The following is a 22,923-nucleotide window of genomic DNA, read 5'->3' on the forward strand; positions in this document are numbered from 1 at the left end:
AGAGGTAGCAGAGAAGATTGAACGACCAACCAGAGACAGAAGGAAGTAATGTGCGAGACCCACCTTCACGGATGAAAGTCCTGAGGAGATGAAGGCTCAGAGAATCAAACCCGCAGCTCAACTGAGTTCAACGACACGGGGTTGTATTAAGAATCTTGGGATTATTATTATTGTTTGGGATCATTTAAAGGGAGTGACTGTTTTACTGTGATAATAAATTTGGTTGAATCGCAAACTTTATTTGTCCATTCTTCACCTCACAACTAAGGGTGCCTAGGTAAAATGTTTGAGTATTGAATAGGTCGAGGTATCTGAGACTTTTAAAGACCACAATTTGCACCTGTCTTCCACCGTCTCCAAGGTAACATCCTGAAACCAGTTCTTGGCTTCACCTTCCCTGTCTCTGTAAATCAACAATGCAATACCAGTCCCCCCTCCCCTGTCCTTCGCCAACCCGACAGAGCCAGTACCTTCAGTCACCAAAGATTCATGCTCTTCCATTCAATTCCCTCCCTAATCCTCTCTGATTCTCTGCCTCTTTCTCTGACTTTTGAGACTCTCCTGTAAACCCATTTCTTTGGCCAAAACTTCCCATCACACATCCTAATTGGTGATCGGTGACGAGGCACCCATTCTATTTATCTTTGAAGCACCGTGCGATTTTAAAAACAAACTACATTAAAGATGACGGATAAATCCAGTTGTTGTTAAAATGGGCTCAGCCAGTTGATCAACTAGTCTATCCAGTAATTATCCAAGCTGGTCAGGCGATGAAGGATTGGAATTCGACCTTTGTTTTGTTTGGGCAGAGGGGGAGGTTCTCGCTATTGCTGGACTCAAGAAAGAGAGGACCCAGTCAAGCATCCTATCTACACAATCCATTAGAGATGCAAGTGTGCATAATGATGCCGGCAGCAGAAGGAGAGGCGGAGATTGTGGTGGCATTGGATGCGGAGAAGGCCTTTGACAGGGTTGAGTGGGGGTACTTGTGGGAGGTGTTGGAAAGGTTCAGGTTTGGGGTGGGGTTTAATAAATGGGTGAGGTTGCTGTACGAGGCTTCGATGGCGAGTGTAGCGACAAATGGGAGGAGGTCCGAGTACTTCAGGCTCCACCACGGGACGAGGCAGGGGTGCCCCCTGTCCCCCTTGCTCTTTGCGCTGGCAATAGAGCCTCTTGCCATGGCTCTCAGGGAGTCAAGGAGGTGGAGGGATTTGGTGCGAGGTGGGGATGAGCACCGAGTGTCGCTGTATGCGGACGACTTGCTGTTGTATGTAGCAGACCCGGTGGGGGGAATGCCGGAGGTGATAGAGATTCTTGCTGAGTTCGGGAGTTTCTCGGGATATAAATTGAACGTGGGCAAGAGTGAGCTGTTTGTCGTGCACCCGGGAGATCAGGAGGAGGGGATTGGTAGGCTCCCGCTAAAGAGGGCAGTGAAGAGTTTTAGGTACCTGGGGGTTCAGGTGGCTAGGAGCTGGGGGACTCTGCACAAGCTCTATTTTACTAGGTTGGTGGAGCAGATGGAGGAGGAATTTAAAAGGTGGGACATGCTGCCGTTGTCGTTGGCGGGTAGAGTACAGTCCGTTAAAATGACGGTGCTCCCGAGGTTTTTGTTTTTGTTTCAGTGCCTCCCCATTTTCGTTCCGAGGGCCTTTTTTAGGAGGGTGAACAGCAGCATTCTGGGATTTTTTTGGGCGCATGGCACTCCGAGGGTAAAGAGGGTCTTTTTGGAGCAGGGCAGGGATAGAGGGGGGCTGGCGCTGCCCAACCTCTCTGGGTACTATAGGGCGGCTAATGTCTCGATGGTACGCAAGTGGGTAATGGAGGGGGCGGGGGCAGCATGGAAAAGGATGGAGATGGCGTCCTGCGGACGCACGAGCCTGAAGGCACTGGTAACGGCTCCGTTGCCGCTCCCTCCAACGAGGTACACCATGAGCCCGGTGGTGGCGGCCACCCTCAAAATTTGGGGGCAGTGGAGGCGATACGGGGGGGAAGTGGGGGGCTTGGTGGAGGCCCCGCTGCAGGGGAACCACCGGTTTGTCCCAGGGAACATGAATGGCGGGTTCCTGGGGTGGCACAGGGCGGGCATTAGGAAGTTGGGAGACCTGTTTATTGACGGGAGGTTCGCAAGCCTTGGTGAACTGGAGGAGAAGTTTGAGCTCCCCCGGGGAATATGTTCAGGTACCTTCAGGTCAAGGCGTTTGATAGGCGACAGGTGGAGGGGTTCCCTTTGCTGCCCCCGCGGGGGGTAAGGGATAGGCTGCTTTCTGGGGTGTGGGTCGGGGATGGGAAGGTGTCTGACACCTATCAGGTAATGCAGGAGGTGGGGGAGGCGTCGGTAGAGGAGCTGAAGGCTAAGTGGGAGGTGGAGCTGGGGGAGCAGATTGAGGAGGGGACATGGGCGGACACCCTGGAGAGGGTGAACTCCTCCTCTTCATTTGCGAGGCTTAGTCACATCCAGTTCAAGGTGCTGCACCGGGCCCACATGTCCGGATCTAGGATGAGTAGGTTCTTTGGGGGCGAAGACAGGTGCGTCAGGTGTTCGGGGAGTCCAGCGAACCATGCCCATATGTTCTGGACATGCCCGGCACTGGAGGAGTTCTGGAAGGAGGTGGCGGGGATGGTGTCGAGGGTGGTGGGATCCAGGGTCAAGCCAGGTTGGGGACTCGCGATATTTGGGGTTTGAGTGGAGCCGGGAGTGCAGGAGGCGAAAGAGGCCGATGTCTTGGTCTTTGCGTCCCTAGTAGCCCGGCGCTGGATCTTGCTGCAGTGGAAAGATGCAAGACCTCCGAGCGTGGAGACCTGGATTAATGACATGGCGGGATTCATTAAGTTGGAAAGGGTCACGTTCGCCCTGAGGGGGTCGATACAAGGGTTCTTTAGGAGGTGGCAGCCTTTCCTCGACTTTCTGGTTCAACGATAAGGTACTAGGTCAGCAGCAGCAGCAACCCGGGGGGGAGGGGGGAAAGCGGGGGGGGGGTTTAGGGGGATAGTGTTTAAGTTAATTTGCTTATTGTTAATTTATTCTGTTGTTTATTGGGGTTGGGGGGGTGGGGGGTTTGTTATATGCGCTGTTATGGGTGCCGGGGGGGTGTTTATTATTATTATTGTTATTGTTATTATTGTATTGTTTTGTTGGTATATATTTTTCAAAAAATTTCAATAAAAATTATTTTTTTAAAAAGAGATGCAAGTGTGCAACGTGCAATGTAGGCTGAATTCGGATTCAACATAGCGGAATAGCGTTTATCTTATGGATATCGCTGTTGAGGTATATGCATTGTTAGGGTTGCTGACCATTGACTGGTGAATTATCCCAGGAAGCAGTCACTGCGTTCGGGAGATAGCCAAGGGAACGATGGAAACAGGTCCTAAAGGCAACACTTTGAAATAAATCTGTTGTTGATTTATTGTATTTTCTCAATGAAAGTGTTTGTTATTTTCCACTTTTTAGTAATATACTTAAACGGTCACATTTAAAAATGACTTGCATGACTCAATGGATAGCACACTCATTTCTGAGTCAGAAAGTTCAAACCAGAGGCTAGAATTTGAGTGCATTATCTAGGCTGGCACTGTCTCGCTCGGCAATTGTATTGTTGGACCTGCTTTTGCAGTAGATGAAGCTTCAAAAGGATGTCTTTTTTGCCTGTCCGCGGGTGAAATCATGGGCGGGATTCTCCCCTACCCGGGGTGATGGAGTGGCGTGAACCACTCCGGCGTCGCGCCGCCCCAAAGGTGCGGAAGTCTCTTTAGGGGCCAAGCCCTAACATTGAGGGGCTAGTCCCGCCCCGGAGTGGTTGGTACCCCGCCGGCCGGCGGGAACGGCCTTTGGTACCACGCCAGCGAGGGCCGCAGGGACTTCGCCAGCCGGCGGAAGCCCGCGTATGCGCCGGAGCGTCAGCGGCTGCTGACGTCATCCCCACGCATGCGCAGGGGAGGGGGTCACTTCTGCCTCCGCCATCGTGAAGACTATGGCGAAAGCGGAAGGAAAAGAGTGCCCCCACGGCACAGGCCTGCCCGCCGATCGGTGGGCCCCGATCGCGGGCCAGGCAACAGTGGGGGCACCCCCCGGGGGCCAGATCACCCCCCCCCTCCCCCCCAGGACCTCGGAGCCCGCCCCCACCGCCTGGTCCCGCTGGTAAGGTAGGTGGTTTGATCCACGCCGGCAGGACCGGCATGACAGCGGCTGCACTTCGGCACATTGCGGGCCGGAGAATCGCCGGAGGGGGGGCGCCGACAGGCACGGTGCGATTCCCGCCCCCGCCAAATCTCTGGAACCGGAGACTTCGGGACACAGCGGGAGTAGATTGACGCCGACCCCCCCCCCGGCGATTCTCCTACCCGGCGGGGGGTCAGAGAATCCCGCCCCATGTCCTGGTGTGTTTAACCATTATCCCTCTCTCTCAGCTAACGTCAGATTGTCTGTTCCTTTATTCACTTGCTGCTTGTACAACCTAGCAGTAAGCAGGATGCCAAAGTCAGTTTGATAAACAACACTTCAAGAAAAGTATTAATTCAGCACGACTTGTTTAGCAGTAGCATTGAGATGTGACAATGCAGTTCATAATTCACGTTTCTCTTTCTCAGATGTTTTATATTTACATCATTTCCAGTTTTTTGTTTGATTTTCAGGATTAATAGTTTATCACTGTGAATCTGTAACTCTTATGGGTTTGAGTCACATCATTTTGGTTGGAGAATCAGATGTGGCTCAGTCAGTCGCAACTCTGGGAGGATATTCCATTTTTTTTAACCTTAAGCGCGCTGGTTCAGGTGCGAAAAGTGGTGTGCAGCCAACTTTTATTGCCCTTTTGTCCAACAAGCGGAAAATAATCCTGGCTGTGCCCCACGCCGTTGGGATGTAAAAGGGCGCCGACCTCTGGTAAAAAACAAAGAACTCCCATCCCTCACATGCACATGGAGCCCAGCCTCTCTCCACGTACACAGGGGACCTGCCCCCCCCCCCCCCCTGCCCCCCCCCCCCCCCCCCCCCCCCCCCATATATACGGTGTCACCACACCCTGGGCTAGTGTGCGGTCAATTCCAGCCCCACTTGACCGGGAGATTAAATTAGATTTTATTTAAAATACCCAAGTTCCTTGATTGAGCACAATAAACTACAATCACCAGGATTGTAAATTTCAAACGCAAATAACTTTTTAATATGCCCAGTACTTTAATTAACAGACAGAATATGTAACCGACTGTCTGATACCCCGTTCCCAGTCTCCCCTTCCTAACTCACCTACTGTAAACACATACACACAGACAAACAGGTAAAGATAAACTCGCCATAGTCCTAGGTGACCATGGGCTGCTTTTCCCTTTGAAGGGGAGAGCTGACTGGTGGTGATTTAACCTTTGGGTCACCACACCTCAGGCAAACGGCAAGATTGAAAAGGCTTCTTCAGATTCTTCAAGATTCTTTATGAATAATGGGAAAGGGTGGTAGAAAAGGAAAGAAACTATAACTAAAAATAAAAGAATAAGGATCTCTGATGCACTGGGATGACTTCCAGTCAATGTCTTTCTGACGTTCAGGCTTTTGTTTAAGTCTTCCTTTAAGTCTTGAGATAGTTTGTCTGGCAAGGTTGTCTACCTTCTCTGCAGAGTCAGCATAATTTCAGGTTTAAAGCAAAGGATTGGCCAGGCACTCACTGCTTTCAGAAATAATAAAGCAGTTCTTTTGCTTCAGTAAACAGGAGGGAGGGAGGGAGGGAGTGAGTTCCTTTCACTTCTAACGTCTGAACACTTCTGCCCACTTCTCTCAGAAAGCAGGAACCAAATCACCGAGCATTGTCAGGCAGAACACTGTCCCTGGCCAATCCAAGATTGCCAGTTAACCAATCAAACCAAGTCCTTCCAAACGGGTCGGGTACGTTTTGGCGCCGCCCTTTTGGCACCGATCATTTGACACCGCCATTTTGGCGCTAAATTGATTTGGCGCTCATTATTTTGGCGCCCAGCTGTTTTGGCGCCTTTGTTGTGTATTGAATATATTGCCAGGAATGTAATGATAGGTTAATAATAATAATAGATAAAAACATGACATTTATTTCTAACACCAAATAACAAGTAAAATGAGTATAAAAGTTTAATGCATTTCATAGTTAATAATAATAATGGATAAAAACATGACATTTATTTCTAACACCAAATATTAAGTAAAATGCTCATCTGTTTGGCGCCAATTCAGATTACTTCAGCAATTAATGATAACAATCTACAGCCTTGGTGCTACATAAGCCTGTTCTTTTTTCACATTTGAAAGCTAGAAATACAGTTTTGCTTTTAATTTCTCTTAGACCCCATACCAGAAATGGCTGAAAAAATTCTAAGCAAGAGAGACAAACCAAAATTAAGTGAAAGCACCGCTCCACCCCCTCCTCCCGCCCCTCATGATAAGTCAATGGGTGTCTAGGTGCGGTATTTTGGCCACTAATTTTTGGTGAATCCTGCGCCATCCAGTTTGGTGCGTATATATTTACCACGGTCTGGCCTTCTTTTCATCTCTGATTGGCTTTAACTAATTTATAATTCACTCAATTCGGACAAACTGTCTATCAATTTTAAGAGATATATGTATTTAAATATCTTGGTGCAACTTTCCCATACCATCGCTTGCCAATTTTTGTTCAGAAAGTATCTCTAGACTGGCTGTTTCCATAGAGATGGAACAACTCTTTAGGGGCAGCAGGGTAGCATGGTGGTTAGCATAAATGCTTCACAGCTCCAGGGTCCCAGGTTCGATTCCCGGCTGGGTCACTGTCTGTGTGGAGTCTGCACGTCCTCCCCCTGTGTGCGTGGGTTTCCTCCGGGTGCTCCGGTTTCCTCCCACAGTCCAAAGATGTGCGGGTTAGGTGGATTGGCCATGCTAAATTGCCCGTAGTGTCCTAATAAATGTAAGGTTAAGGGGGGGGTTGTTGGGTTACGGGTATAGGGTGGATATGTGGGTTTGAGTAGGGTGATCATGGCTCGGCACAACATTGAGGGCCGAAGGGCCTGTTCTGAGCTGTACTGTTCTATGTTCTATGAACTAGTTCTTACTGTATAACAATGGGGCCTTTTAGCTAGTTGACATCTGTGTTCTTACAGTCTCAAGCAAGTTTCAAACAACTTGCAAAATGTTCCCAGCTATTCGGCTTCCCTTACTCTCATGGTTAATATGATTATAGTTAATTATTCTTAATGAGTTCTCATTTAAACCTCTTATATCTGACTCAAAGTCAATTCCACCAGTCCCTCTTTCTTAAGTGTGTTTCCTGTGGGAAGGTTACATCCACACGCAGACGCTCGCGGTTGTTGAGGATCCTGCATCTCTTCACCAGTCAGTTGCATATTAATATCTGGTTGAGGGATACTGTCTCCCCTCCTGTGGGATCAACTATGCTCACCCTGTGTGCCTGACCCTGTTCGTCTGGGCCTGCACTTGCTCATGGGCCATTCAAGATGGCCACCGACTACTTTTTCATTGTCGCCACCCCCTTGTGTGGTCTGCTGCAACCAGCGTGTGCCTTCCCTCCCAGTGTACTCCTGTACAGCAACCTGCTCGCTAGTGTTGCAGTTCCCCTAACAGTCTCCCCCCATCTACCTCTCTCCTTCTTTCACTCCCTCCCTCCGTGCCTCTGCCCCTCTCGAATGTTTGCAGCTCGCGTTCTGGCCATTGTCTCTATTGTTGGTTGCCCAGTTCATTTTTCTGGAGAAACTTGTTGGCCTCCTCCTGGGGGTTGAAGCAATGTTCTTTACCATGGTACGTGACCCATAGCTTGGCAGGGTAGAGCATCTCAGACTGTGCCCCACTTTTGTATAGCGCAAATTTGGCACCGTTGAATTTTGGCCGACGCTTGGCTAGGTCTGCCCCACTGGCCTTGTGAAAGCGGGTGGAATGTCGTTCCTGCTTGCACCCTCTCGTTCGCTCACCTCAGGATCCGTTCTTTGTTCTGGTAGCTGTGGAGCCGCACGATTATCACCGGTGGTGGTTCCCCAGCCCTAGATCTCTGCCAAAGCGACTTGTGAGAGCGGTCTACCTCCGGCGGCTTGGCGAAGTCCTTCTTGCTAACCAGCTTCCCAGCATCGTTGCTATGTATTCTGTGGGGTTTCATTCTTTCGTTCTATCTGGCTGCCCCACGATTCTCAGATTTTGCCGATGCAATCAATTCTCTTGTCGTCGACTTTATCCTTCTGGGTTTTGGCCAGGCTCGCCACCTCGGCCTTGAGTGCCATGATCCGGTCCTCTTGGTCCATGGTAGTTTTTCTGAGGTCCGGTGCCATCGTTACCTGAGCATCTAGCCTCCACTCCATATTGTCCATTGCCTCCTTCATGGGTGCTGCCGAGGCCTCCCATCCCTCCTCGACGGCTGCCAGAAGGTTTTTTTCCATCTCCTCCCTTTGTCTCTGGAGTTCGGAAGTGATGAAGCACATCAATTTGTCCATCAGCGCCTGGGAGCTCTGCGGGGTCGCCCCTCACCGATCCTGTGCCTCCACATGCGGCTCCCTGCTCCGAGGCTGGGGATTCCCTCCCCTCGAATTTACTGGCTTTCCTGCTGAGTGGCTGGTACCTGTTTGTTGGCGTTAAAAGGCCTTATTCAATGTTCATGGGCGAAAGCAACCTTTTGTTCGACAACTAAGCTCATGGCCGCCACTGGATGTCCGAAAACCACAACTTATAATTAAATCAGCCACTCTCTCATTTGCATTACTAAACTGAGTTACTCATGAAAATAATCTAGATTGTTTATATTTGTAGAGGTTTAATTTACTCTGTTCCACATCAGTGAAGGATGCAGCATCGCTGAAATGCCTTCAAATAACTTGAGGCGGTTTCTAATTCAGAAAAGTCTATTACATAAAGATTCATACCTGTCATGGGCTAATTGTTGCAAGCTAAACAAGACCTTACATTGGCTGCTGGCTGCATAACCACCCTTCGAATGACATTTTGAATCTTTTTTACAATGACCAGTTTATTAGGAATAAGTGACTGAAGCCTCTAGAAATTCCCCATTCATTATTAGTTAGGACAACATGGGATCAATCTAACATTCAGTAGATGGCATTTAATTTCAATGCGGCATGACCTCAGCTCAACAACGTTGCCTATGGTGTCGTGCTCCAGATGTTAATCCTCAATGGTATAGCAGTGAAAAGTAAAACCCGGTTTGAAATAATGCCAATCCATTTCGTCGGTTTCTGATCTGTGAGCCTCCACACATTAAGACTTTATTCTGCCCTGTAGTTCTGAGCCCAATCTGTGTGCCAGTTCCAAATATAGCGTGTGATGTATAATCTTGAGGAGACGAGTGAGGCAAAACACACAGAGACAGTGTTCTGCTTTATGTTATGATCTCGGGAGACACTAGCTTTTATGGAAATGTGAAAACCCAGGTATTTACTAAAAGCCACAAGGGTAAGTTTAAAACAAAACAATTTTATTCCACAAAAATTCAAAGAAAGTCAGTACTAATAATTATACTCTACCTTAAATAGTTATGTTATATTAAAAATACAATGAACACAGTTATTTGTGAAGTAAATTTCGGAACTCAAATTTCCTTTTACACCAATTTGACTTACGCCCCCAAAACTCAAGTCAGATACTTATTAGAAATTGGAAGATTAACTACTTGCCTGTGTAGATTCGTATAAGGGTAAGATTCCTTGTGCCTTCTGCTCACTTCTGGTAAGGTTGTCCCTTCAAAGCACGGTGGCGCAGTGGTTAGCACTGCTGTCTCACGGCACCGAGGTCCCAGATTCGATCCCGGCTCTGGGTCACTGTTCCTGTGGAGTTTGCACATTCACCCCATGTTTCCGTGGGTTTTGCCCCCACAACCTAAAGATGTGTAGGGTGGGTGGATTGGCCATGCTAAATTGCCCATTAATTGGAAAAAATGAATTGGGTACTCTAAATTTAGGAAAACAAAAGGTTGCCTCTTCAAGCCTCCACCAACCATCCCATGTTTGCAGACTCCCAGTTCAATACAGGCTTCTCAAGCATCTTAAATGTAGCTACCTTGTGTCAGAAATCTCCCGGTTCTGATATTCTGGAGTATTGGGGTAGAATTTTAATGATGGCGAATGGTCATCATGTGCCATCCTGAGAGTCTGCACCTAGAGGGTGTCGAGAGGGCGGCATGGTGGCACAGTGGTTAGCACTGCTGCCTCACAGCGGCAGGGACCTAAGTTCAATTCTGGCCTTGGGTAACTGTCTGTGTGGAGTTTGCACTTTCTCCCCGTGTTTGCATGGGCTTCCTCCAGGTGCTCCAGTTTTCTCCCACAGTCCAAAGATGTGCAGGTTAGGTGGATTGGTCATGCTAATTTGCCTCTTAGTGTCCAAAGGTTAGGTGGGATTATGGGGATAGGAGTGGACCTAGGTAGGGTGCTCTTTCAGAGGGTCGGTGCAGACATGATGGGCCAAATGGCGTCCTTCTGCACTGTAGGGATTCTATGTTCTATGTTTTAATACGCATCAGTCAACTCTCACCCTCCGACTGCTGTTTAACACTCACTGGAGCGTTGATTGGTAGTGGGCTTGGAAGGAAGTTCCACCCATGAGACTTGTCAGCCAATCAGATTGGTTGTTGGCAGCTCTTCAATCCAGGGACGCACAGCATTGCAGTGGCCAGAAGCAGTATTGCAGTGGTCTGCCTGGTACAAAGTCCTGCGACCTTTGAAGAGGTAGGGGTGGGGGGCGGAGGGGGAGAGGGGGTGTTGCACTTGGGAGTCATTGGGGATGGGGGGGTGGACCGGGGTGAAGGTAGTCCTGGAGATCCAGCACCCTGGTGGGGAGGCGGGGAGTACACCCCCAACTCAGCAGGGACCTTCAGAGTGAGGTGCACCCACCTCCCCATCTGAAATGGGGAGAAGTTTAAATTGTCACTTTCCCACCCTCCCTGCACCCGCCTGCCTAAAAAGTGAGTCTAGGCATGATAAGGCTATTAAGTGGCTATTAAGTGGCCACTTAGGAGACTTAATAGATGAAATGGCAAGTTTCCCACCTGAGGCCGTGTCCGCCCAAATGTGAAATTGCAGCTTGGTGTAGGGGGCGGGTTGCCAGAGGAATCCCATCCATTCAATTTTATGCTCCTGCCGCCTCAGAACCCGCCATGGGAGGAGTGTAAAATTCTGCCCTTGCTTCCAGAACTTTCTCTCTCTCTTTTCTCAGCTTGACTATTACTTAAGTCCAAATCACTCTTTGCAGAGTCCTTCAGTTGTCAAGATTTTTAAACCCCTTTAGCTTGCACATAGAATTTCAAGTGGGTCCAGCTTGAAACAAATGTTCCCTGCACCCAGTTTGTTCTAAACTAACACTAAAGCACTGGAACACAGAAACCCCCCCAGAAACCTACTGACCTGAATAATTAACTTCTGGTTGACCCTTCTTTTCTCCTATTGTTTATTTCCCAAGCAGCTTTTTGACATGATCAGTTCCTAAAAGCAAGCTGCTTTTTACAATAAATTGTCTTTCAGAGAAACCTCAAAGGGTCAAATACCCCAGCGTGAAATGTAAATGTTCCCCGAAAAGTCCATCACATTTTTAAAAAATAATAATTTGTTCCGTACCATTGCTGCAGTAACTGGAAAACAGCTATTATATTCTTCTGAGTAGATAAATGGAGTTCAAATGTTTCATTCTCTTAGGTACTTTTCTTAACACGTTAGATTTAGTAACTTCTTTCACATATCAAATGCAAAAAAACCCATTATGAATGGAACAATGTTACATATCAGGTAATAAAAGCACAAACACAGAGAAGAATATACCAGCGTAATAGCTTTCCATTGATCATTAGTTGGAGAACGCCAAAATTTACCAAACCCTTTCTACCTTGGAGCTAATTAACAAAAGGTTGTCTCTTTAGACAACCATTTGATGATCTGTCGTGGATCATGCACTGAAATTTCAGCACACATTATTGATCTTCCTTTATCTGTAACTGGGAAGTGGCAAAACCAGCATTTATTGCTCATCCCTAATTGGCCTTGAAAATATGGTAGTGAGTCATCTCCTTGAACCTCACCAGACTATGTGATGTAGGAATATCCAGAGGGTTGTGAAAGAGGGAGTTCCAGGATTTTGACCCAGCGACAGTTAAGGAATGTTGGTGGTTTTGTGGTTAGTGGTTTCCCCAAACTCTCGGCAATAGAGGTCACAGGTTTGGAAAGTGTTGTTACAGGGTGATTCCAGGGGTAACAAAGGTGGAATACTCCACAATTGTAATTTCCGTCCTTCCATCACATTACGTGGACAGGCTTTGAGGAGTCAAGAGGTGAATCGCTCACTCCAGAATTCCCAATCTCTGACCTGCTCTTGTTAGTATTGCATTTATCTGACTGTTCCAGTAAAATTTGGTGACCCCCACAAAATTTTGCTGGTGGGGATTCAACGATTGTGATGCCATAGAGTATCAAGGGGAGATGGCTAGACTTTCTCTTGTCAGAGATGGTCATTATTTGAAAACTAGTGTGGTGCGAATGTCAGTTTCTTTTCCGTTTCCCAGCTTTGATCTCAAACTGATAATTAATCATTATATCCATGTGTTATATTTTCCACTCGGGTACCAGAATCTTTGTTTGCTCTGTTTAGGCTGGTGCATGTTGACATTTTTCACAGCGGATACCCATTTTCATCTTAATTGAATTCTTCTGAATGTCCAATTTGTTCCAGTCCTGGTTTTATTCCACTCCTTCCAGTCTGTTCCAGTCTATTCTAAAGAATATTTTCCTCTGCCTTTGCCTCTCTACATTAATAATTCTTCTGTTACATACGGTCCTGGAAAAGAATATTAGAATTGACAGAATAAACTTCGGAATCCAACATCCAACTGCCAGCTCCAAAAACACTTGCATTTTTGGACATATTTTGGCCAACTTTACATCCAGAAAATATGTTCTGAATAAATGACTTTTATGATCTGAGAGATGTATTTATTTCCACAAAATATTCAATAGGACAGTGAAAACTGATAAATCACTGAGGAGAAGCTGCCAGGAAAAGTGAGGGGTTGTGTGGAAGGTGTGGCATGTTCTATTGCTCCACGGTTCAAGGTACTAAGGAAACATTGAAAATTCAATGTTAAACTCTGCTCCTTCCGACTTTCACTATCCAATTAAATCCACTATTTACCTCCTCCAGTTTCTGGCAGCTCAAAGCTGGGGCCAAACAACAAGCCACAGAGTGCAAGGAAACTGGATGATCATAAACCTGGGGCTGGATTCTCTGCACTCGAGTGCTGAAATCGCGGCCGGCGCAGTTTGACGCCGTAATCGGACCTGGCGCTGGTTCGGTGATTCTTCGGGCACCGAAAATCGCCGCCATTGGGGAGTACGCCGCACCGCCAGGGGGCCATTGCCAGAGGCCCGCTCAGCAATCCTCCACCATTGACCGGCCAAGTACCCGATGGCAGGGAACTAACCTGCTATTGCCGGTCGGGATGCTCGCGTGGCAGCTGCGGACTCAGGGCGGATCGGAGACCAGGAGGGGGGGGGGCTTTATAGGCAGCCGGGGAATTAATATGCGGGGTTTGAGGGTCGGGCACGTGGCCAATCGGGGGGGGGGGGTTCTCTTTCTTGGGTCTAGCTCCGCAGTCCGAGTCCACCATCGAGCACGGTGCGGCCGCTGGAGGCCGCCGCCGTGCGCATGCGCAGCCTCCGACCCAGGGGTGCGGGGGCCCGTATCTGCAGCAAAAGCTGAGAGATTCACTCCGGGTTCCTGCTAGACCCCTGCAGGGCTAAGAATTTGTTTCACTTTTTTTGCAGGAATTTCAGGAGTAAAACTCCACCGTTTTGACGCTGGCATGGGGACATAGTTTCAATAATGGAGAATCCAGCCCCTGTTCTTTTGTCGAGCATTGGCAATGAGGATGTTCACCTGCCAGTAACTAAGGATGAACTTTACATCACATGTAAGTGATTAAATTGCCTTGCAACATCTTAATAACTGCTGAAGACTGAAGATGGGTAACGTTGAGATTATATACAATATAGTCCGTCCAGCTCATTCACAGAATAGTTCTCCAGACTAATAATTAGCTTTGTCATCCAATACGTTTCCACTTGGTTGGAAGAATATATTTTGTGTAAAGGATGAAGAAAGCCAAGTGAAATTATTCTTACATCAAGTTACCATCTTCAGATGCTTCATCAGTGACCTTCCTTCCATCATGAAATCAAACATGGAGATGTTTGTTGATCATTACACAATGCTTAGTTCTAGGCCCAACACCTCAGCGACTGAAGCAGTCTGTGCCCGCATGCAGAAAGACTTAGACACTTTTTGTTTGATAAGTGGCAAATAACAATTTACCCACACAAGTACCAGGCAAATAACATCTCCAACAAGAGAGAATTTAATCTTCTTCCTTAACCGTCTTTCTCAATAGCTGGACCAGACATATAAATACTGTGACTACAGGAGCAGGTCAGAAGTTGGGTGTTGAGGCACTTAACTCGCCACCTGATTCCTCAAAATCTTTCCACCGCCTACAAGGAATAAATCAAGTGTGTGGTGGTATGTCCTCCATTTGCCTGCAGCTCCAACAAAAGAAGCCTGACAAAGCACTCTGCTTGGTTGGCACCCCATCTTCAACATTCACTCCCTTCACCACCAAAGCAGAGTGACAGCAGGGTGTACCATTTACAAGATGCACTGCAGCAACTTGACAGGGTTCCTATGGCAGCATCTTCCAAACCTGCCACCAGTATCATCTAGAAAGACAAGGGCAGCAGACACATGGTAACACCACCAAGTGACGATCTTGAATTGGAATTATATCTTGATTTTGAATTATATCCCCCATTCCTTCATTGCCACTGGGTCAAAATCCTGGAACTCCTACACAAACATCACTGTGGGTATACCAGCATCACAAGGGCACAGCAGGTTAAGACTATCTTGTCAAAGATAATTAGGATGTGGAGATGCCGGCGTTGGACTGGGGTGGGCACAGTAAGAAGTCATACAACACCAGGTTAAAGTCCAACATGTTTGTTTCAAACACGAGCTTTCGGAGCGCAGCTCCTTCCTCAGGTGAATCTGAGGAAGGAGCAGTGCTCCGAAAGCTGGGGCGGCATTTTCCCCTACCCGGCGTGACGGAGGGTCCCGGAGTAGGGGAGTGGCGCCAAGCACTCAGGGGTCGGGAATCCCCAAAGGTGGGGAATTCTCCCCACCTTTGGGGGCCAGCCCCGCGCCGGAGCGGTTGCGACCAGAAGACCGGCGCAAAAAACCGGCGACCCCAGCAGCGGGGCTGGCCGAAAGGCTTTCGCCGGTCCGCGCATGCGCCAGTAGTCATGTCAGCGGCAGCTGGCCGCCGACGTCACTGCCGGCGCATGCACGATGTGGGGTTCTCTTCCGCCTCCGCCATGGTGGAGGCCGTGGCGGACGCGGAAGAACATAGTGCAGCCAGGGAACTGGCCCGCAGTCTGAGCGGGGGGTCCCGATTGCGGGCCAGGCCACCGTGGGGGCACCCCCCGGGGTTCGATCCCCCCCCCCGCCCCCCCAGGGCCCCGGGGGCCTGCTCGCGCCGCTGAGCCCGCCGTTCCAGAGGTGGTTTAAACCTCGCTGGCGGGAGAGGCCTCCCAGCGGCGGGACTTCGGCCCATCCGGGTCGGAGAATCACCGCAGGGGCCTCTCCGATCGGAGTGGCGAGATTCCTGCCCCCACCACTTCCCGGGTGGCGGAGAATCTCTGCCACGGCGGGGGCGGGATTTTAGGCGCCCCCAGGCGATTCTCCGACCCTGCTGGGGGTCGGAGAATTTCGCCCCTAGTGTTTGAAACAAACATGTTGGACTTTAACCTGGTGTTGTATGACTTCTTACTGTGCAAAGATAATTAGGTGAGGGCAACAAATGCTGACCTTGCCAATGATGCTCACACTCCAAGAGCAACCAAAATAGAAGTCTCCCGCATGACATAGATTACATAGAATTTACAGTGCAGAAGGAGGCTATTCGGCCCATCGAGTCTGCACCAGCTCCTGGAAAGAGTACCCTACCCAAGGTTAACACCTCCACCCTATCCCCATAACCCAGTAACCCCACACTAAGGGCAATTTTGGACACTAAGGGCAATTTATCATGGCCAATCCACCTAACCTGCACATCTTTGGACTGTGGGAGGAAACCGGAGCACCCGGAGGAAACCCACGCACACACGGGGAGGATGTGCAGACTCCGCACAGACAGTGACCCAAGCCGGAATTGAACCTGGGACCCTGGAGCCGTGAAGCGATTGTGCTATCCACAATGCTACCGTGCTGCCCACTTAGATTTAGACATTAGATTTAGCAAAATCAGCATGGAAGTACAACTTCATTTAGTAAAAAGCTTTGTTGGGAATCGGTGATGCAGTATCATGGATGGAGGGATATTGCATTATTTGGAAAGAAGGTCCTGCACCCAATTATGACTAACTACAGTTCTGCACTTTGTGCATCAAACTGCCCAGCTTCATGCTTTCAGACCCCTTTCTGATGCGAAGATATTTAAATGAACACTCCACACAATTCACTGAGGCTTACTGCAGGTTTCAGTGGAATTCTTAAAGGAAAACTGACTTTGCATATGTTTGGCATGGATAAAGTATCTTTTTAACACTGTATATTTTATGAAATATTTCCATTTATCTGAAATTATTTCAAAAAAATCCCTTTAAGGAAGTTGGTGTTAAAATGCGCCTTAGCTACCCTACTTCATGGTTGGGGCGGTACAAGATGAAAGGTGGTGTGGCCGGGGAATTGACAAATAACAGGTCAGATTTGCACAACTTGCCACACCTGCCAATAACAAGAAAATTGAGGGCAGCACGGTGGCCTAGTGGTTAGCACAACTGCCTCACGGCGCTGAGGTCCCAGGTTCGATCCCGGCTCTGGGTCACTGTCCGTGTGGAGTTTGCACATTCTCCCCGTGTCTGCGTGGGTTTCGCCCCCACAACCCAAAAATGTGCAGAGTAGGTGGATTGGCCATGTTAAATTGCCCCTTAATTGGAAAAAATAATTGGGTAACCTAAATTTAAAAAAAAATTTTTTTAAAATAAAAATAAAAAAATAACAAGAAAATTGGTTGAGCTTACAGAGAGAATGTTGCTCTCTGCAGCAAGGCCACCTACCACCAACTTACAATACAGACTTGGCATCGTCAATATTGTGTGGGGTAAGTCAACGTTAATGCCTGTGGCATTTTCCGCCTGACATTGCAACAATGTCCTGCTCACCTAGGTATCATATAGATGACTAATCGGTTATGCTAGTCAGCATTTTTACCTCCTTTCCCATTGAATAAAACGGCATGGCTAAAAGCTGCAATAGGACTTCTGCATTTCCCAAATTGCAAAGGTTTTATTGATGGATGCCATATGCGCCCAAACCTTTACGATTTGTCAAATCTCCAGGAATCCTTTCAACCAGAGTTGTCAACCAGAAGGGCAGCACGGTAGCATAGTGGTTAGCACAATTGCTTCACAGCTCCAGGGTCCCAGGTTCGATTCCCTGCTGGGTCACTGTCTGTGCGGAGTCTGCACGTTCTCCCCGTGTGTGCGTGGGTTTCCTCTGGGTGCTCTGGTTTCCTCCCACAGTCCAAAGATGTGCAGGTTAGGTGGATTGGCTGTGCTAAATTGCCCTTAGTGTCCAAAATTGCCATAAGTGTTGGGTGGGGTTACTGGTTTATGGGGATAGGGTGGAGATGTGGGCTTGGGTAGGGTGCTTTTTCCAGGAGCTGGTGCAGACTCGATGGGCTGAATGGCCTCCTTCTGCACTGTAACTTCTATGAAAAAAACTGATTTTGGTGTTGTTACCCATTCCAAGTATAATGTGTTTCCTTGCCAATATAACTAAGGAAAACCAGGGGAGAATGCTCCAGATCCCATTTATCCATGACAGGATTTATCCATCTCTTAATTGCTGCAGTCTAGTCTCGCATTCAGACAAATTCACAGAAAGGGGGGCCCCAGTTACTACTTTAAACGCATCCAGAGCTGACCGACTCTGTAGTTATGAGCAGTCCTCATCTGTCTCCGCTAACATCGAGGCCTTGGCTCACTCATCAGGAATTAATTCATTGCTTAGCCCACTGCTGCTGATGTACAGACACATTTCTAAGCATACACAAGAAGACAGATTTCCTGCCATCTCTAGGTAGTAACTGATTTGAGGAAGCATTGGATCTTAAGGAGTCTTGTCTGGAATTCCGGATGGCGTGAACTCCACATAGTTTGACAAACTGCTGGACACTGAGAGATAAAGTGAAGAATTACAGAAGGTAAGAAGATCTGGGGAAGCTGTCCCTAACTGAAATGTGCAGTAAAACAGTTCTGTTCGACCAAAGCATTAATTGTATCACTTGTCACCACTTATAAACAGCGCAAGCCTAAATGTTATTGGTATTTTCCAGGTAACTGCACAGGGCCTTTGTATTCTTATTGTTTTGTGAAAATTAGAATTGCTGAATTGCTTTGCCGCTCCAGGAATCTCAACTATGTGCTGTTACCGATTTGTTCGACCTGTGTTAGATTGCGAAAGCTCTGATTTTGCTTTCAATTTTGGCAATGTGTCTCCCTTCCTTGGACGTGTTTGCTTTGTGGAGATTAGATCAACAAATATTAAAAAGAGGAGAATTTACTTGCAAGTCCTTTGGGTTTTTTTAAGCTTGTCTGTGTTGTCTTTTCAGTGAACACATTCTGGCCCTTACGGACCTTTGTGATTTTCCTCAGCCCAGGCCATCTAACTTAGTTTTGTTATTTCAATATCCTTTTTGTCTTTCAATAACCTTTTTGAGGTTAAAAAAAAACACTTTTTATTTCCTTTAGACTAACAAACTTTATTTTTCTCTCATAAGTTCTCATGTTTTAATCATGCATTCTTTTTCCGTGTTTTCCACATTACATTCCAGCTCCTTGCTTTTACATCCAGCTGTTTAACAAATAGAGGTCATTTAACATTTTACTCCCCTACTCGCACTATTTTAAGCATTGCCCTACCTTCCACCAGTAAAGAAAGAAGTTGCATTTGTATAGATCCTTTGGGATGTCCTAGGGATGTCCCCAAAGTGCTTTGCAGTCAATTAAATACTTCTTGAAGTATGGGCCACTCTTGTGGTTTTGCAAACATCGTTGAAATAAATGACCAGACCGTTTTCCGGTGTTGCGCGCCCCCGCCGGCGTCGGGATCCTCCGTCCCATCAGTCGGCCAATTGGGCTTCTCGTTGTGGGCACCCCCATGCCATCGGGAAATCCGCGGGTGTGGGTGCGCTGCTGGCGAAGCGGAGGATGCCCCCGACGGAAAATCCAGCCCTCCGACCCTGCAGCACTTCCTGTACTGAAGGGGATGGCTAGGCCCAGCGGTGAGGCTTTGACCCACAGCCAAATCAGTTCTGATTAAAGTGTCAGTATAATTATTGTCTCTGCATTAGAAGGTTATGGATTCAAGACCCACTCCAGATAGTTGAACAAATAATCTGGACTTTCACTTCAGTGTAGTATTGAAGACGTGCCTCACTGTTAGAAGTGCCATTGGCATTCTCAGGCGAACTTAAAATATCTATTTGACGAGGCACTGAGGATCCAAGGACATAGAATATACTAGAGGCAGAGGGACTTCAATATCCATCACCAAGAGTAACTCGGTAGCACCATTGCCAATCAAGGTAGTGGGATCCTGAAGGGGACATGAGGGAACCAAAGTGAGAGGGGGAAAAGAAATTTGACCCTTGACCTTGTTAACCTAGCTGCTGAAGATGCATCTTCCAATGATGGTATTAACAGGAGTGACCACTGCACTGTTCTCATGGAAAGGAAGGCCCATCCTCACACTGAGGCTATCCTACATTTTATTGTGTGAGACTATCACTTTGCTACATGGGGGCAATTTTGAATAGATATCGTAGCTCAAGTCTGTGGGCGGAATCCTCCCATCTGGGGACTATGTCCTATGGTGGGGGGGGGGGGGGGCGGGAATGTGGAGCCTTTCTGCTGCAGAGGCTGGTGGGAAAACACACCAAATCCTCTGGCCCTGACCTCATTAACTATGCAACTGGGTTTGATTTGTGGCGGGGCAGCACAGGGCTGATGACCCGTTGTCCACCATCCTAACCAGATGCCATATTGAAAAGGTGGCCAACATCACTGACCTACTGTTGAAAAAAAAGAGGTGACCTCTTGAAAACGAAGATGGATCTCCAGGTGGACTTGAAGGCTGGGAAATGGGCCTCCTGGGAACGAGTTGGATGGCCGGGAACATTCTGAGGCTGGAAGATGAAACCCCTCCAGGACACCGATTCTGGAAAGTCCACCTGCAGATGTTCCCCCCACCCACTGCTGTGGTGTGCTGGCCTCCAGGGGCAACATCGAGCATTGTTCAGATGAGTTTTGACATCTGCATGCACCGGTATGTTTTCCTGCAGGCACCACGGAGATGGTCAGACCTTTAACTGTATCCCATTAGCGGGATGAGGTTTATGCCGGCCTTCAGCGGGTTTCCCGATCTGCCACGACAGCCACCAGGTGGAAGATCCTGTTGTCAATTCACACCAACGTAAAACTGAATTTAGGGCCTCCAGCTCAATTACTCCTCCTCCCCAACCCCGTCATTGAACACAGGTGCTTGGAGGAATTCCGCCCTCTCGCTCTATAACCTGTACGAGGTATTAGTAACAGGACTGTACCCTACCATAATCAGTAAACTCATGGCCTGGCATGTTCTTCAGTCTGTCATTTTTTATCAAGCCAGAGGATCAATTTTGGTTTAATGAGGTGTGCAAGAAAGCATGTCAAGAGCAGCACCAGACCTATGCAAATAGGGATTCTCTGATCCTGAGGCTAAGTGTTGCCGCCGTCGTAAACGCGTCAACAGGCCCCCAGGATCAGCGATCCTGCACCTCACAGGGGGCCAGCATGGCACTGGAATGACTCATGCAGCCCCAGCTGCCGATACCGGCGTCAAAAGGGCAGCGCGGGTCTGCGCATGCGCGCTGCGGCCGGTGTGAATTTGCCCGGCGCGGAGTAAACTAGGCCCCCACCAGGAGAAGCCAGCCCGTCGATCAGTGGGCCCCAATTGTGGGCCAGGCCACGGTGGACGCCACCGCCCCCGGGTCAGTACCCCCCCCCCCCAACCAGGCCGCCCCCCCCCCCCCGCACGATGAACACCGAGGTCCCGCCGCGTAGGACTACACGTGAACGGCGCCGGCGGGACTCGGCCTGTCTCGGCGGCCACTTGGCCCATCGCGTGCGGAGAATCGCCGGGGGGCCAACCGCGCCGGCGCCAATGCCGCCGATTCTCCAGTCACCGGAGAATTGGCAGACCGGCGTCAGAGAGGTGACGCATGAATCGCACCCCCCCCCCCCCCCCGCCCTAGGAGATTCCCCGACCCAGTCCAGAGTTGGAGAATCCCGCCCAAGAGGTGCCAAACTGGCGAAACTACAACATAGGACTATATGCACATTAAACAGAATAAGCAGCATCCTAAACAATCTCTGAACCAATGGATCGGTTCAAATCTCTGTAATCCTGCCACATCCAGTGTTTTTGCACAGTTAAACAACTAACAGAAGGACAAAGCCAAATCAACATGGTTCAGTGATAGGGCAGCTCAGTATGTGAGTAAAAAGACAAGACTGAAGCATTTGCAACATTCTTCAGACAGAATTTTTTTTTTTTTTTTTTAAATTTAGATTACCCAATTATTTTTTCCAATTAAGGGGCAATTTAGCGTGGCCAATCCACCTACTCTACACATTTTTGGATTGTGGGGGCGAAACCCACGCAGACACGGGGAGAACATGCAAACTCCACACGGACAGTGACCCAGAGCCGGGATCGAACCTGGGACCTCAGCGCCGTGAGGCGGTTGTGCTAACCACTTGGCCACCGTGCTGCCCGCTTCAGACAGAATTGACAAGTGGATGATCTATCTTTGCCTCCTCCTGTGGTCCCAACACCATATATTGAATTAGCTCTTCAGCTAATTTAATTTATAGAATTGTTGTGAAACTGGACCAGATCCCCCAAGTGTTTGCTGAAATCTGATTAGTGTCATGGCAGTGTACCTTTAAGAGATATTTTTGTCTTATCATGTGGCTTCAGTGATATCATCGTGTGGGTGGAGCTGGGCTTTGGCTCTGAATTTTTACTTTTGTTCTTGAGGTGGGAGCTGGGCTGTGGCTCTGGAAGTTAGTTTTACTTTTGCTTTGAGTTTGAACTGGTTTTTGTTCTGCACAGGTTGAAAAGAAGGGTTTCTCTATCTGCATTTTAAAAGCTGTTTCCAGACTGCTTAATAACTTAATAACAGTTTTCTGGAAGGAATTCAAACCTACTGTTTTGGAAAGGAAACAAGAGCATCCAAACCAGGTCTTAAAGACAGTAAGAGTGAGGACTTCTGGCGGCGGAGGGGGGCGGTCGCACATCGAGGAGCTCCAGTGGGGGGGGAAATATAGTCGCATTCCCCCCCCCCCCACGAAGAATGCGCGCCCGGGTGCGCGAGCTGGGCCGACTGGGCCCCCGCACGGCGGGAGAGAAGGAAGAGGAGCGACCCGGACTCCGAGACGGAATGGGGCCGGAGACCCGGGCACTCGGGAACGGAGCGAGCAGCAGGAGAAGCACGGGGGGAGAGCCCCCCCCCCCCCCCTCCCCGGGGAGAAGGAGAGGAGGCCACAAGGAGCCGAAGGGTGGAAAGGTACGCAGCAGGAGCCGGGGGCCGGAGATCAGGAAGCGACCGGAGAAAGTTGCGCCCCCCCCCTGACGAGCGGAGAGGGCACAGCAGAGCGCCGGCCTGCGAGCCGGCCTGACCGACCGAGCCACCCCTCCCTCCAGCGGCAACCACCACGAGGCAGGCAGCGGAGGAACAAAGGGGGACTCCCGGCCCGAGAAGCCTTTTTCTCTCTCTCTCTCTCTGGTTCCAGGGGAAAAAAGAAAACGAAAACTCCCTCTTTTTGAGGGGGGAA

At 48.8% G+C, this 22,923-nt stretch overlaps 1 protein-coding gene across 1 annotated transcript in view; it reads left to right on the forward strand.

The window, feature by feature from the left end:
* Positions 1–17,965: 17,965 nt before the first annotated feature.
* gjc1 (gap junction protein gamma 1) overlaps positions 17,966–22,923 on the forward strand; it is a 108,680-nt gene continuing 103,722 nt past the window's right edge. The window contains exon 1 of the mRNA XM_038779209.1: positions 17,966–18,248. The gene's annotated coding sequence lies outside the window, so the exon portion shown is untranslated. The remainder of the gene's footprint in view (positions 18,249–22,923) is intronic.

The sequence above is a fragment of the Scyliorhinus canicula genome, chromosome 19 (assembly GCF_902713615.1).
Source record: "Scyliorhinus canicula chromosome 19, sScyCan1.1, whole genome shotgun sequence".
Lineage (NCBI taxonomy): Eukaryota > Metazoa > Chordata > Chondrichthyes > Carcharhiniformes > Scyliorhinidae > Scyliorhinus > Scyliorhinus canicula.